Source organism: Pleurodeles waltl, chromosome 1_1 (assembly GCF_031143425.1).
Source record: "Pleurodeles waltl isolate 20211129_DDA chromosome 1_1, aPleWal1.hap1.20221129, whole genome shotgun sequence".
Lineage (NCBI taxonomy): Eukaryota > Metazoa > Chordata > Amphibia > Caudata > Salamandridae > Pleurodeles > Pleurodeles waltl.
This window is the reverse complement of record NC_090436.1, coordinates 259,008,347-259,021,222: the sequence shown is the minus strand read 5'-3', so window position 1 is coordinate 259,021,222 and position 12,876 is coordinate 259,008,347.

The window sequence follows — 12,876 nt, the reverse complement described above, 5'->3', positions numbered from 1 at the left end:
AAATACGCCCCCTTCCAAATCTTTTCCTTAGTGGTCAACATTAAGTGGGCTCCCAAAGGTTTCGCCGTCACCATGTACGGCAACATTTTGGCCTTGTCTGCCCCGACAACGGACTTGCCCGTCCCCGATTCTGTCGTCTTCTCCTCCTTCGCGTCCCCTGCCACCAAAGATGTCCCTTTGTCCTGCTGTGACCCTTTGTCTACCTTGTCCCCCTCAACTTGATCAGGCCCGACCCCGACATCCGCGGCGTAAACCCCTATATACAGCCGATCCTGAGTATCGCCTACCTTCGCTTCCACCGCCACCGAAACAGCCCCAGTGCGCACCGCACTGCGCCTCTTACCTGCCTTCAACACTTGAGGCCCCTCCAGTGTCCTCCTCTGTAGTGGAACTTGCTGTCTCCGATCCTGTTCCGGGGCCTGAAACGACTGAACAACAGCGTTAGACGCCCCCCCGGCGCTCCACCATGCACCCTCATCTTCCTCCCGCAGCTCCCCTTCCTCCAGACTGTCCTCATCATAATCCAATTCCTCCAGTTCCTCCATTACATCAAACCCTTCATCCACCACAGGCGGGTCCCCAAAAACCCTTGCCTGCACCTGAGCCGAGTCCACTGACAACTGCACAGATCCTGTAAAGGCCTTACCAGGTTGTCGCTCCCGCAGAGAAACTGAGGCGGGGGAGCAGAACCCGCTCCGCCACCGCTCCCTGCGGAAACCCCCTTGGTCGTGGTCCCGCCGTGCGCGACTTCTCCAGACGTACTCCGGCCCCGCCATCACTTCTTCCTGGGGTCCTCTGGCCACCCCTGACCCGCCCAGGTCCCGAAGCAGCCGCTCATCACCCTGTCACGAAAAGCCCAGGGTGCCGGTAAATCCTACTTGCCATGAGCTCCCGAACCTTCAAAAACCTCCCAATCCCCTATTTCCTCTCCCTCCCCTTCCTCACCCTCCTCTACTCCATCCTCCTCTAATCCCCTGACCTCCCCTCCGTCACTAAAACACTCATAGTATTCTGCCCGAGCGTAGCTGCGGCAAGGAGGGAGTACTTGCAAAGTAATACCATCCTCCTCTACCCCACCAGGATCCCCCTTCCTCACCATCACTCCACTCCCAACTCGCGGGCCCCCCTGCCCCCATTACCTCCTCAACCCCTTCCGACTTGCCTGATGACTCCATCCCCCCCAGCCTGGCCTCCAACCACGTGGGCCTGCCTCTCTGTGGCCTCCAGGCCGGAAAACCCCTCCTCTTCCTGGCCTGCCGAGGACCCATCCTGCCTAGGGGCCCCAGGCCCCCGACCCGTATCGCCTGGACTGCGGGCTCACCCGCCCTTTTTCGATCTTGGCACAGAGCCGCAACCCTGCGGCTCCGTGAAGCTCCCCTCATTGTCCCCCGGGGGGCCCGGGCCGAGGCCACACGGGCCGCCGAAAACCGCAGCCGCCGCGCACCAAGGCCCAGGCTGTTCACAGCGCTGCTTCCTGGGACGAGCACGCGCAGGCTCGGAGCCACAAGGGGGCCGGCCCTCTGAGGCGGCGAGGCCCTCCCGCGGCCCCTTACAACCGCATCTCCAGCCCTGCCCCTGTACCTCCCTCCGCCCCTCCTCCTTACCGCCTGCCTGTCGTCTGGAGCCCGCGGCGAGGAGCAGGTGATCACCGCTGCCACCACGTCGCCCTCCTTCAGAATATCCAGACGGCCCGCCTCCCTCAGAAGACGGAGCGCCTCCTGCACCTTGCTCTCTGCTGCCATGGCACGGAACCGATCAGGTGAGTCGCCAAACGCCTACCTAACTTCCTAATACTGGACTCAGTTGTCTTTCGCCTCTTTCCTCCTTTTTCTCTTCTTTTTTTTTTTTTTTTTTATATACCTCCTACCGCTAACCACTATGCTACCTCACTTTCCCAAACCTCCCGGGGGGGAGACCTCATTCTTCGGCGGTCCCACCCGGGGCATCGTTCTGGCTGCGCCGTTTCTTAAACCCAGCAAAGCATTCAGGTGCTTTCAAAAGCAACCCCCGTATTGCCCAAACGCATTAGATTAAGATGAGCGGCTGCCTCAGAGAGCTGGTATCCCTCCAGTACAAGATGCGTGGCTGACTCAGAGAGTGAATCTCTCTCCAGTAAAGCCGGTTCACTCACGCCTGAGCTGACTGAGCATTTTTCAAACGCTAGAACCCAAGGGTAAAACAAAGGGTTAGAAGTACCCCTGCAGCATACTGGACACCCTCCCCCCCGCAATCAAGAGAAAACGTAAGTCGATTTAAAAATACTCAATGCGGTCTCCAAAAATGAATCGTCACACTACTTTTTCAGAAAATTACTAAATAAGATAACACTAGGTCTCAGCCAACGGGGTACATTAATTATTAGGTAATCATCCTTATGCACAAATGTATTACAATATTTGTCTAACACAATTCATTGAGATAATGAAGGATACCTATCTTGTGAACAGTTGCAACAAAAGAAGCAAGATAGCTGCATGTTGCTGGACGTTGTAGCCTAGTGGAATGTTTTGAAGTTCTACATTCTCTCTATCATTGCTGCTATCAGTGGACAATAAAATGAGTATTGCATAATAATAGCCTCCCTGTCCTGACATAAAATCTAGTTCTTCCTTGCATAGCTGACCCAACTGGGACCAAGAAATATATCATCACTGTGCCATTCGTTTCCAACATCACACAGCCAATAACGTTACTTGGTAAGATCAAGTGCCCCCTCCGCTTTGGTGATTGCTCTGCCTTGGCCTAGGGGAAATCATTTTCAACTAATTTTCGGAACTTCAATGTGTTTAAGTCTGACATAAAGTAGGGCCACAAATATTGTGGGTGTTTTGTCAGATAAAGCTTTTTTCTAAATGTATAGCTCTAATGACCTTTGCTTGCAGCATTGAGAGTCCAAATCCCAAATGAACATATTATAGGTTGTCATACAAGGAGGTGAATAGCTGGATTTATAGTTGGTTAAACCAATGTCATGCTCTAGAAAGGAGAATTTGCTCCTGCAGTGTGTTACTTTTAAATCTAAGATTTTCTTTGTTTCATCACTGTTGTAAATAAGTTATGTCTGTCAAACGCAATCATTTGCTATGGTGTGCTGTCTCCATGCAAGCCAGTAATCTTGCCTGAGTAATTCATATATTTATTTTATCTTATCTTCCTTTTTTATATGTTTGCAAAACTCCTTTACCACTTTATTTAAAACGTTCCAAGTGTTAACATTGGCATAGATTGGTAAATCAGTGTTAGAGCATGTGAAAATCAATTTATCCTTGTTACAGATGTTATTTGCGATCATATATTTTTCAGGCAACAAAGGTTCATTCAAGAACATACACAAGTCGTGGGGTAAGTGATTGTTCAGTGTTGTTACTCAGAATTAATGGAGACCGTGTCCGATGGGTTCGGAAGGTAGAGCTATCTCGCCCTGGGCAAAATGAGATCTTTTCCGCCAGTCCCTTTCAGTCTTCCTATGTCCCCTGCTCTTGTATAGTTTCCCATTGATTGCTATCCCTTCAAGCCTGTTTCATTCGGCCCACAAACACGCCACTTGCAAGTCAGTTAGTCAGCGGGTGCTGTAACTCAAGTAATGTTGATCTTTGATCGTATACAACTAGCAGATTTTGCGAGCACGTTATCCAACTAAATAGGGACAGATGTGTACATTTACTCTGTACGGAACGAAGTTCTGGGTATGGCTGAAGGTCTTCCTCGTTGCTAAATGAGTTTTCGTATTGGTGAAATACAAATCTAGAGATTCCGAATGGATTTCGTAGGGGATTTCCATGGGGAGTGTGACAGTGCAATATTTTCTGCACCCCTTAAGAAGAGGAGCCATTTTAGTCAGGAGGAATAAGAGACCTTGAAAGAGTCTTTCTAGTTGTTGAGTACCATTTTACAAATCAAGGTAAGCATGAGCTCTAGTAGTGACCTACCTTCCGCCTTTTTGAAGCGGGAACTGAAGTGTCCATGATTAAATAAGTGAAATCCTTTGCTGTCTGTGTTCAAAGTAAGCCCGATTAGGTGAAAATTTGAGTCTGAGTGATTAGGTGAAAAACACACGCAACAGATCTGTGTTTGATTTATACTTCCAACACATCGGTCTATCAGACTCAGGGGCATATTTATACTCTGTTTGCGCTGAATTTGTGTCATTTCTTTTAATGCAAATTCAGTGCAAACCTAACTTCATATTTATATTTTGACGTTAGACATGTCTAACGTCAAAATATAGGATTTTGCACCATTTTTTGGATGCGTACATCTACCTTGCTTCAATGAGATGCAAGGTAAGTGTTTCCTTCTAAAAAATAGTGCTATCCCCATTGCCCCATATTTATCCCCCTGTGTTAAAATGACACACGGGTGGGAGGATGGGCTAAATAATGGCGCAAAGCTTGCTTTGCGCCATTATTTAACACCTTGGTTAGACCTGTTGTTAAGGGACCTGTGGACCCATTTCCATGATTTAACACCATGAAATGGGTCCACAGGTGCCCTCCCCAAGCCCCAGGAACACCCCCACCCACACCAGGGGGACACCAGAGGATGGGGGACCACATCCCAGGTATTAGGGTAAGTATTGGTAGGTACTTTTTAACTTTTTTTAACGTGCCATCGGGGACCCTAACTTGGGCCCCCCTGCTTGGCACAGGGTGCAGTGGCCATGCCCAGGGGACACTTGTCCCCTGTGCTGGCCATTCGGTGGTGGGCATGATCCTGTCTTTCCTAAGCAGCTTGGGGGCATCACAGCAGCCACAAGGGGGTGAGCACAGCGCCCTAATTTACAACTTATGCCTGGTGGGGTGGTATCCGGGTGGGGGGTGTGGCCCTGTGGGTGCCCCTAGGCCAGGCCTGGCATTGCACAGTAGGTCCCATGATGGGCAGGGTTCTGATATGAAAGTCCTCCAGCCAAGCTTGTAGGCATCCACTACTGGGCAGGGGTCTGTGGTTCTCAGGTATGCTGCAATTTGCGTTAGATGTCCCTATCCCTGGGCTGGTGACTAGCATTGTGACTTGTAGTGCATTGCCCTAATGTATAGAGGTGTTCCCTGTGTGTGAGTGTGTTGTGTATGCCAACGGTGGTGTTGTTGCCTCCATTGACAAAGTGTATACTTTGTCTCTTCCCCCCTTTTTGTTTTGTCACCCTGTTGTTATGTGCATTAGCATCACCTGGCGGAGGAGGGAGCTGCATCCCACAGGACCCAGGAGGCCGAATCCACCGACGGTGAGGGCACAAGTGGGATGGAGGGTGAGGGGAGCACCACGGCGGAGACTGGAGGGGACAGTTCGGACATTGATACCTCCTCTGATGGAAGCTCCCTGGTGGTGGCGGACACCTCTGTGCCCAAACCAGCTACAGGTACAGCTGCCACCCCGTACCAGCACCGCCCTCCCAGCAGCCCCTCAACGAGTTGCCCGTACCCGCTCACCCAGGAGGGTGGGCATCTCCTTCACCCCTAGCACCTCAGGCCCTGCCCCAGTGAGCCCTGCTGCCCTGAGCGAGGAGGCTATTGACCTCCTGAGATCCATCTCTGTTGAGCAGTCAACCATTGTGAATGCCGTCTAGAGACTGACAGCCCAAATGCAACAGTCCAATGCATTTCTGGAGGGCATTCATACTGGCCTGGCGGCCCAACAGAGATCAATCTAGGCTCGGGCCTCCTCTCTGATGGCAGCCATTGTCCCTGTTTCCACCCTCCCCCTTCCAACTTCCTGTTCCCAATCCCATTCCCCTCAACTGCAAACTATCCCAAGCACACAGTCAGATGAGCAGGCACCCAGGACAACACACAAGAGTGGACATGGCAAACACAAGCACCACACTTCCTTCCACAGGCACTCGCACAAACACTATCCAGAAGCAGACATACCAACATCCACTGCCTCCACTGTGGCCCCCTCCTCGTCCTCGTCCTCGTCCACCTCCCTCCCACTAGTGTCTCCAATCACACCTGCATGCACTACATCCTCATCCACTACCACCATCACCAGCACACCTATCAGTACACACCCTTCACTGGCAGTCACCACATCCATGCACATGTCTCCAGTGTCCTCTTCCACTGTGTCTGTGCCCCCTCCTCCCAAAGTACACAAATGTAAGCACTCTGACACCCAACAGCCATCCATCTCACAACAGCATTCAGCCCATGCACCTGCATCCAAACACAGCAGACTGACACCTCCTACCACCACTCCCTCTTCCTCCACTCCCAAACCATCTCCCTCTTCCTGCCCCAATGTCTCTAAGAAGTTTTTCCTCGCCACTATTGACCTCTTCCCTAGCCCTCCCCCCTGTCCCTCAGGTCAGGTCAGGGTGGTCAAAATCCAGGCAAGCACCTCAGCCCCCCAGTCCATGGGCACAGTAGTGTCCCCTGCAACTCCAGGTGGGAAAGGATGCTGGCCACCAGCCAGCCAGACGGACGGGGTGTCTGCCCAAAGTGCTTCAAGGAAGGGCAAGGAGCCAACCCCAGCTGTAGGAAGGAAGGCTAAGGAGCCAGCCCCAGCTGCAGGAAGGAAGGGCAAAAAGCCAGCCCCAGCTGCAGGAAGGAAGGGCAAAAAGCCAGCCCCAGCTGCAGTAAGGAAGAGCATGGGACCTGCAACAGCAGGCAGTTGAGACAAGGGGCCTGGTACTGGGACTCAGTCGGAGGCTGCCATCACCAACCATGGAGGTGCAGCCATCCAATGCTGCAGGGGATGGGCTGGACCCTCCCCCCACCACTGCCAGCTCCACAAGAAGCACAGCCACCGGCACCAGCACCCCTACCTGCCCCAGTGGGCAGCCATCTGAGGCTGCAGGGGATGGGCTGGAGCCTCCCCCCACCACTGCCAGCTCCACAAGCAGCACCGCCACCAACACCGCCAGCAGCAGCAGCAGCCCCAGTGGGCAGCCGTCCGAGGCTGCAGGGGATGGGCTGGAGCCTCCACCCACCACTGCCAGCTCCACAAGCACCACCACCACTGACACCACTGAGCAGCCGTCACCGCCAGTGGACAGTGTGTAGTCCTGCGTCCATGGGCCATTGTGCGGCCTGGCCCCTGCAAATCATGTGGGTCTGACACCCAGCTGAGAGACTGTGAACCTGCACTCCCCAAGATCCGCCCCCTCCAGAACCATTAGAGAAGACATCCACTCACCCCATCCTCTCCAGGATGAAGCTCACTGGGCACGATGCCCCCTCCAGAGCATATGGGCAAGTCACCCACTTGAGAGACTGAGGCCTTGCAGTCCCCAGGATCAAGCACAGGACATGTTGCCCCCTCAGAGCATATGGGCAAGTCACCCACTTGAGATTCTGTGGCCTTGTACTCCCCAGGATCAAGCACAGGGCATGTTGCCCCCTACAGAGCATGTGGGCAAGTCACTCACTTGAGAGACTGTGGCCTTGCACTCCCCAGGACAGAGTGATGGGCATGTTGCCCCCTCCAGGACCAGTGGCATTGTACCATCTTCCGGCTGAGGTGCCCTCCCTTTCCCCGTCACCCTGAGGTGCCGTGCTATTTTCGACCTGATGCTCCTGCAGTGTTCTCTCCGTGTTGTTGCAGGAGTGAGGTGGGGCCTTGGACTTTGTTATGGCCCTGTGGCCCACGAACATTGAGGACTGGGCAGTGTCCCTTGATTTGTAAATATGTATATACTTTTTGATTTGGATGCACATATTGCTACTATATTTATCCTATTACATGCACTTTTATCTATTGTAGTTGTTATTCCTGAGGGGTACAGGGTGAATATGTTATGTTAGTGCATCTGCTTGTGTGTATGGTGTTGGGGGTGGGGGTGTTGTGTGTGTGTGTCATTCTCTTTTTCCTCCTCTCCTCCCCTGTGTGTTAGGTAGCAGTACTCACCGTGGTCGTCTTCGCCGTCGTTGGTGTTCGTAGTGGAGCAGCACGTAGAAGAGTATGGGGAAAACATGCAACTCGGGCTCCATGGCGGCGTGGTTGTTCCCTGAGTTTCCACAGATGAGTTGTTTCCCTTCTGTGCAGTGTTTCTGTCAGGCTTTTGATGTCGTTGGTACCGCCCCGGATAAGGTGGCGGATTGGTGTGTCATAATGCAGTAGGCGGAACATTGTTTTCCGCCCGGCTGTAGGCAGTTACCACCGTGGTGCCGTTGATTCCTCCCTGGCGGTCGGTGTGTTAAAGTGGCTGTATGTCTAAGTGGTTTCCGCTGTGGTCATAATTTCGCAGTTATTACTGCCGGCCTGTTGGCAGTATTACTGCCACTTTATCAGGGTTGTAATGAGGGCCTATATGTAAAGCATTTAACAGCACTAAACAAAAAAATAAGAAGGCAATGACAAATGAAAGAATGAGGACATCATTTTATAAAAATAGATATTTTTATCAATTTTTAGAGACCTTCATGATCAAAATCCATGAAGGGGTTCCAGAGATACCGTTTTTTAAGATATTATCACCTTTTTAATGCAACTGTAAACAAGCATTGGTCATCAGAAACTTTGGAAACTTTTTGAGAAGTTTGAAACAGTTAGTTTTGCTACTCTGGACCAGGTAGGGTAACCACTTCCTGCAGGACAGAGGTCTAGTGGGCCAGAGTGGGCATTTTGGACATTTGGACAATTACCTGGCCAGCAGAGAGCTTTTGAAGCAAAATACAAACTGTACAGGACAACCACCATAAATGACAATTGTGAGGTCCTGATGCTGAGGGATGCAGGCAACAATTGATGAAAAGATGATATGGTTGTGGTGCGGTTGATGGGTGTGTCTTTGTGGGTGAACCTCAGTGCACAGGTGAAGTGGGACATACTTCGCCATAGAAATCGGGGTCCCTCAAAGGCCTCTATGTTGCAGTTGCAGGCCAGCCGATGCTGGGCTACTGGTCAGTCTGCACCGCAGATGGTGCACAATCGTTAGGTGTGGGCTAGTGCTTCTTTGGTGTGACAAATCTGGACTTGGATAGCACTCCCTGGTCAGAAAGACTCGGTGCAACTTTTGGCTATCCCGGATTTGTTCTCTTGGGTGCCCAGCGACTGGTAGTGGCAAAACATCTGCGGTGGCTATCAACTTGTCAGTTTGGGCTATTTCTACTCTTGTGTCCCTGAAGCTGGTTCCAAGAGGTAAAATGACTGATCCTTGGAGTCACTACTGTAATCTGGGGCTCAGAATCAACTTTTCCTTGAGCCAGGACCTGCAGGCACAGTCCAATATTTGCTAGCTCATAGTGCAGCAAGTGCTGTTGTAATGACAATGCAGTCTCACTTTGTGCGGGTCCCAGGGCAGCTGGGTAGTCCTTCTTCAGTCCTATCTTTGATTCCAGTGTGATCTCAGGGTCAGAGTGCCAGGGGTACCATATGTATCCAAGGAAAGTGCTGTGAGGTGACCACTCAGTCACTAACCAGTGGGCTTCTGGGTTCCCTTTCTACCTAGTGATGAATTTCCTGTGATATGTGGCATCTGGCTATCGTGGATTGCCACATTCTTGCCTTTTTCAAGATTGCATGACCCTTCCTCGGTTGTTAGGAGCTTGGTAGCCGACCCTAGCGGCGTGGCTGCCAGAGGAATGCACACCTGTTTGGGGGGCAGTTGTCCCTCCTTGAACCTGTCTCCGCTTTGTCTGCAGAAACAAAAGACATCCTGCTCATGTGTGTTGGTGCTACTTCCCCCACAGAGGCAGCTTCACCTTTGAAGCTCACCTTTTGGGCTAACACCCTGATTGGCCATCCTGGTGGAGGAAGTGACATCTCGTTCTGCAGCAACTGCCTTTGTTCCTGTGCTTAGGAGTCGTTCACATGTCTCCCCAGATGGTTAGAATGCTGTCTATGTGCCAGGGCCTTTTGTGAGCGCACTGTGTTAGCTGTATCAAAGAGTGGCAACGTTCTTAACAGTTGCTTACCTTTAATAGTGGTATTAAATTCAACTTGGGCATCATGTCGAGTTTAATACTACAATTAATTTGATACCTTATATGACCGAGTTAGGTATTCCCATTCAGGAGTTAGCTGGGTTTGGGTGCCAACGGGTAACCATGTGTTAGCTAATTTGGCCACAACCTTTATCCACAGCAAAAAGATAATTTGGAAGTATTGCTCTAAGACATCTTAAAATTATACATCTTACTTAACACAATACTCCCTGCCATAGGGCGCTATAGGTCTTCCTTAGGGGAGACTTACATATAGTGTGAAGGGATAGGGTGGTTTTGTCATTGGAGTGAATGACAAAGTCAGACTGGCAGTGAAAACACTGTACTTCCAGTCTGCAGTGACAGGCTAGGAGAAGTTTTGTACCTGGTCACACACAGGGGGGCAGAGTGCTGCAGCCCTGAGTGGACACTGCCCTAAATGCCCATGGTACTTTGGGTGCCATATACTAGGAGGTATAAGTAAGTCAGTCCTTGCCAATTGGATGTATCCAAATTGGCATGCAACTTGTATAGGGTCAGAAGGCTGGCACTGAGGTCTGGTTAGCAGACATCAGTGCACTTTCAAAATCAAAAAACCAGCATCATCAGTTCAAAAATGTAGGGGTGAACATGCAAAAAGAGGCATTTCCTTACAAAGGGAGTTTGTTTAAGGTTGATTTTTTCTTTACCAAATTATAAAATTCGACATGGTGTAAGAGATGTGACTCTTGTAAGTTTGCAAAGGTTTTTTCATTCTTGCATTTCCCCAAATGTTTAGTCAGAAATATCTCATGTGATGGCTGGGTTGGCCAACTCGGGGAGGTACCATCTATTTTTATTTTCTGAGTTAAACCAAAAGAACACCAGATTTGACGTGATCAACGTAGTCTGTTTAGGGTGGCATCAAACCATATAACAGTGACTTTTGTGCTGTGCGTAATGTGTTTTAAATGTGTACTTTGTTTATGGTTAGGTTCCAAAGAGGTTTCAGCAGAGAAATCAATGAACATTTGATTTTTAACAATAGGGGGCAGTAATCATCTGACTGGAAAATCCATCATGTGGTTTGCTTAGAAAGAAAGGCTGATTGATAGTTTTTAAAGTCTGTTAGCTTTTCACCCCCTAGCTCTATGGGAAATAGTAGTTTCTTTAAAAAAATGCAAAGACATTTATTCTGCCATAGAGAATTGTTGAGCATTAAGTCTAATGTATCTATACATTCCTCTGGGAAAACCATAGGCACCATACTTATCAAAAAGTTAAGTTTGAGAGCTATTATGTTTTTTGTGGTTTCTATGCATTCCCACCAAGAGAGGAATTTTGGTGACCATTCCTAAAAAAGTTCAGCCATTTTCTGGAATGCTATAGACTCCTTGTATCAAACCTAGGAGGCAGTCTTTAAGTTCAATACCCAAATATTTCAGCTAGACCTGAATCACCTAATATTTCTTTTTGGGTCAGGGGATTTAAGGGCTTCACTTCCAATTTGCCTCTATTGAGAGTGTATCCTGAAACTGATGCATATTCTTCTATGGCAATCATTAGTGCTTTTATAGACAGTTCATCATCCTCACTAATCACTAAGATGGCATCTGCCTATGCACCGTTTAATTTATGAGGGCCTTAAATGTGATACCAATTATACTTTCATTTAATCCTATCTGTTTGAAAAGGGGTTCTAAGGCTAAAGGTAATGGTGTGGTTAAAAGGATGCATTCTTATTGTGTTCCTTTTTCTAAGAAAAAAGACTCTGAAACTATCCCTGCTGCTGTAACCCTAGCCCTCGGTTCCACATAGAGGAACATTACCATTTTAATAAAACGTCTCCTAGATTGAATTTGGGAAGGGCTGATTTAAGGTAAGTCCATGAAACCTTATCAAATGCTTTTTTTTCAGCTTTGAGGGTAATGAACACTGTGGGAAAAGTATGGTGCATGCATTATCAATTATGAGACAAAATAATCTAACATTATCACTAGAAACATACATCTTTAGGAACCCTACCTGTGATGCGTTAATGAGTGTTGGTAAAATATGACAGAATCTCTTTACTATGATTTTCACTTACATTTTGCAATCTAAGTTGATGAGGGAAATTGGTCTGTAGTTTTTAGGAAGTGTAGTATCTTCGCCTTCCTTGGGGATAGCTGTAATTATAGCTTCAGCAGGGGTTCTGCTTACTTTGACAGAAGAAGCAAATTGTTCAAATCAATCAGGTAGCTGCACTCTTAATGTACAGTAAAATGTTTTATGAAATTGAGGTAAATATCCATCTGGACCTAGGGCTTTCCTATTTTTAGTTTTTGCATCATTTCTACAATTTCCATGATTGAAATCAGGGAACTAATTTTCCCTTTATCTTTTTCAGATACTGTCAGGTGCTTTAACTTATTCAAGTAAATTGTACATTCCTCTTCCATGGGTTTCAGTTTACTTAGATAGAGGTCATTGTAAAAATCTTTGAAAATGTTTGAAAGTGTTTGTGGATTGGTGCAGTTAATACCAGGATTGTGCAATCCATTGGTAGATTGAAAACACCCCTTAAAATGATTAAAGCATCATTGGGTATCTTTTGCATTCTTTTTTGACAGTTCAGACCTGAAAGTAGCATCATTTTTGTTGGGGACATATGTGTTAATAATGAGACAGTATAGCCTCTGTTTAGCCATAATCCCCTTCCCTATTTTGTCAAGTGAATGAGAAATCAGATTGATCTGTGAGTGCTGTGAAATCAGGATAATTACTCCAGTATGTTTGCCTTGAGCAGGAGAACACATAGCTTCATTAATCCATCTATTTTTGCATGACACAGTTTCCTTAAGACATATCTTTCTTTCTTAAAGCATAATCATGTCTCTTTTAAGTTTGAAAATAGGGTCCGTTACTTTCCTTCTCTTAAGAAGAAGGTCCATGTCATTTGTATTGAAATAAATAACTTTTAAATTACCTTTTGTTATGAAGATCATCATAGAAATGAGAAAAATATCAAGGTTAACATTCTGAAAAATGATCT